Source organism: Suricata suricatta, chromosome 11 (assembly GCF_006229205.1).
Source record: "Suricata suricatta isolate VVHF042 chromosome 11, meerkat_22Aug2017_6uvM2_HiC, whole genome shotgun sequence".
NCBI lineage: Eukaryota > Metazoa > Chordata > Mammalia > Carnivora > Herpestidae > Suricata > Suricata suricatta.
The window spans coordinates 42,680,301-42,684,108 of NC_043710.1; the positions used below are offsets into that span (position 1 = coordinate 42,680,301).

The 3,808-nt window shown below is 34.6% G+C and overlaps 1 protein-coding gene across 1 annotated transcript in view; it reads right to left on the reverse strand.

The window, feature by feature from the left end:
• LOC115272504 overlaps positions 1-3,808 on the reverse strand; it is a 21,397-nt gene that overhangs the window by 1,805 nt on the left and 15,784 nt on the right. The gene's annotated exons all lie outside the window — the stretch shown is intronic.

Sequence of the window (3,808 nt, forward strand, 5' to 3'; positions counted from 1 at the left end):
CACATCATAATCAAACTTTAAAAAGCCAAAGACCAGGAAGAACCTAGACAGTAACACAAGAGAAGCAAATCACTGCATATACAAGGACTCCTCAATAAGACAGCATATTTCTTATCAGAAGCTTTGGAGGCCAGAAGGCAGTGGGGCACTATACCAAAAACAATAAAAGAAAACAAGTGTCAATCAAAAATCCTATATCTGGCCAAAGTCTTGTTAAAAAATAAGATTTACAATAAGGCATTCCTAGATAAATAAAATCTAAAGGAATTTGTTACCCTTAGATCTGCCTGTAAGAAAAGGTCAAGGATTTCTAACGAGATGAAATACAAGGACACTAGACAGTCCAGAAACCATAGGGCGAAATAAGATCTCAATGAAGGTAAATACATTAGCAATTCTAGAAGCTAGTTTTATTAGAATAGTGGTTTGTGATATACTTGTTTTGGCTACATATTTTGTGAAACTAATAAATTAAAAAAACTATTAGTCTAAAAGCTAGTAAATTTGGTTTGTAATTCCCTACTTTATTTTCTATATAATTTAAGAGAATAATGCATTTAAAAGAATGATTAGTTCATATTTTGGGCTGGTCAGGATATAAAAATGTAATTTTGTGACAGCAACACCTGAGTGAGGTGGGGTGGAAATGTAAAGGAGCTGAGTTGTTGCATGTTATTGGTTTAACTGGTGTGAATTCCAATTAGGGTATTATAACTTTATGGTATTAAACTTAACCCCTATAGTAACCACAGGGAAAATAGCTATAGAATAAAAAAAAGGAAATGAGAAAAGTATTTAAATATAGATTACAAAAACAACTAAACACAAAAGAAGATAGTAATGCAAGAGATGAGGGAAATAAAAGCTAAATGGCATATAGAACACAAATAGTAAAATGACAAATATAAGTCTGTTCTTATCACACCTATATATTAAATGTAAATGAACTGAATTCACCAATCGAAAGCTGAGATTAGCAGAATGGATAAAAACACGTGATTAATCTATATGCCAGCTACAGGAGATGCACTTTATTTAAAAATTCTTTAAATATTAAAATTTTCTTAACTATTTATTTTTGAAAGAGAGAGAGAAAGAGATGGTGCATGAGAGTAGGGGAGGGGCAGAAAGAGAGACATAGAATCTGAATCAGGCTCCAGGCTCTGAACTGTCAGCACAGAGCCAGACGTGGGGCTTGAAGTCACCAACCATGATATCATGACCTGAGCCAGAGTCAGAGGCTTAACTGGCTGAGCCACCCAGGTGCCCCCAGGAGACTCACTTTACATCCAAAAACATGAATGTGTTAAAAGTGAAAGGATGGAAAAAGATATTCTGTGCAAATAGTAACCAAAAGGGAGCAGGGATGGCTACACTAACATCAGATAATGTAGACTTTAAAATTAAACAGCTTTCAAACAAAGAAAGACATTATATGGTAAAAAAAAAAAAAGGCTCAATGCATCAAGAAGATATAATAATTATTTATACACATAATAATAGACTTGAAAAATATAGAAACAAAAACTGATAGAATTAATGGTAGAAATAGACAGTTCCATGATAATTGTTGGAGACTTCAATTCCCACTGAGAAGAATGGATAGAAAACCAGACAAAAGATAAATAAGGAAATAGAGGATTTAACAACATACTAAACCAGCCAGATGTAACACGTATCTACGGAACATTCTAGGCAAGAACCAGAGCATAGACATTCTTCTCAAGTGTACATGGAACATTTTCCCGGATAGATCATAGGTTAGGCCACCAATTAAGTCTCAATAGATTTAATTTTTTTTAATTTTTTTTTGTTACTGTTTATTTATTTTAGAGAGGGAGAGAGACAGCATGATCAGGTAAGTGTCAGAAAGAGAGGGAGACACAGAATCTGAAGCAGGCTCCAGGCTCTGAGCTAGCTGTCAGAACAGAGCCCAACGCGGGGCTCAAACCCACAAACCGAGAGATCATGACCTGAGCTGAAGCCAGACGCTTAACTGACTGAGCCACCCAGGTGCTCCTCAATAGATTTTAAAAGATAGATATGATAGAAAGTATCTTCTCCAGTCCAAACAGGATGAAGCTGGAAATCAATAACAGCAAGAAAACTGGGGAAATTCATAATGTGTGGAAATTAAACAACATATTTTTAAACAACTAATGAATCAAAAAAGAAATCTCAAGGAAATTAGAAAATACTTATACATGAATGAAAATAAAAACACAACATACTACAGCTTATGGAATGCAGTTAACGAGGTGCCAAGGGGGAAATGTATAGCCTTAACTGCTAATATTAAAATCAAGAAGAGAGCATCTGGGTTGCTAAGTCAGATTCGTGTCCAGCTTCAGCTCAGGTCATGATCTCATAGTTAGTGGGTTTGAGCCCTGCATCAGGCTCTGCACTGTCATTGTGGAGACTCCTTGGGATTCTCTCTTTTTCTCTCTCTCTCTCCTCTCCCTTACTTGCACCCCCCCCAAATAAATAAATAAAATAAAATAAAAATAAAAACAAAAACCAATAAGGACCTCAAATTAACAACCTACCTTTATAATGTAAGAAACTAGAAAATGAACAAACTAAACTCAAAGCTAACAGAAGGAGGGAAGTAATAAGTTTTAGAGCAGAGATAAGTGACATGGAGGATGTATACACAATAGAGAAAATAAATGAGACCAAAATTAGTTCTTCTAAATCATCAACAGAAATGACAATGGTTTAGGTAGATGGACTAAAATAACAACAACAAAAGCAACGAAGCCTCAAATTCCTAAATTAGGAATTAAGTGGGGACATTACTACAAATTCTATATAAAAAGGACAATAAGGGAGTACTGTGAACAATTATACACTAACAAATTGAATGATGAAATGGACAACTCCTAGAAATACAAAGCCTACCAAGACTACATCATAAAAGCATAGAAAATTTGAATATATCTACAACTAGTAAGGAGTTTGAATCAGTAATCAAAAATCTCTCCCAAAGAAAAACCCTGTATCTGATTGTTTCACTGGTGGATACTACCAAACCATTAAAGGAAACAAAAACCAATCTTTATCAAAATTTCCAAAATTAAAGAGCATGGATGACACCCTAACCTATTTTATGAAGCCTGCGTTATCCTGATAATAATCCAGGCAAAGATACTACAAAAAAGCAAAAGCAACACAAAACAAAAAACACAACATAAAACAAAAAAACAAAAAACCCACCTCAGGCCAATATCCCTTCAATGCACCACTTATATCAGTGGATAGATACACCAGACAGAAAATCGGTAAAGAAACATAGACGTTAAGCAACATGGAGCAGATGGATTTGACAGACACATACCGAACCTTACATGTGAGAGCGATTGAACAATTGAACAGAGACTTTCCTCAAGTGCACAGGGAACATTCTCCAGGACGAGTCCTATGTTAGGCCATAGTATAAGTCCTAAGAAACGTAAGAAGATTCAAATGATATAAGCATCTTCTCTGAATATAATGATATGAAACTAGAAATCAATTACCAGGAGAAAACTGAAATATTCACAAGTATGTGGAGATGAAACGACATGCTACTGAACAACCAATGGGTCAAAGACAAAAATAAAAGGAGAAATAATAAAATACATTAATACAAATGAATATCAAAATGTAAAATCCCAAAACGTATGGGATGCAGCAAAGCAATTCTAAGAAGGAAGTTCAGTGATAAATGCCTGCATCAAGAAACAAGAAAAACTCAAACAATCTATCACTACACCTCATGAAACTAGAACAAGAACAAACAAAACCAATAGTAGAATGAAAGACACTA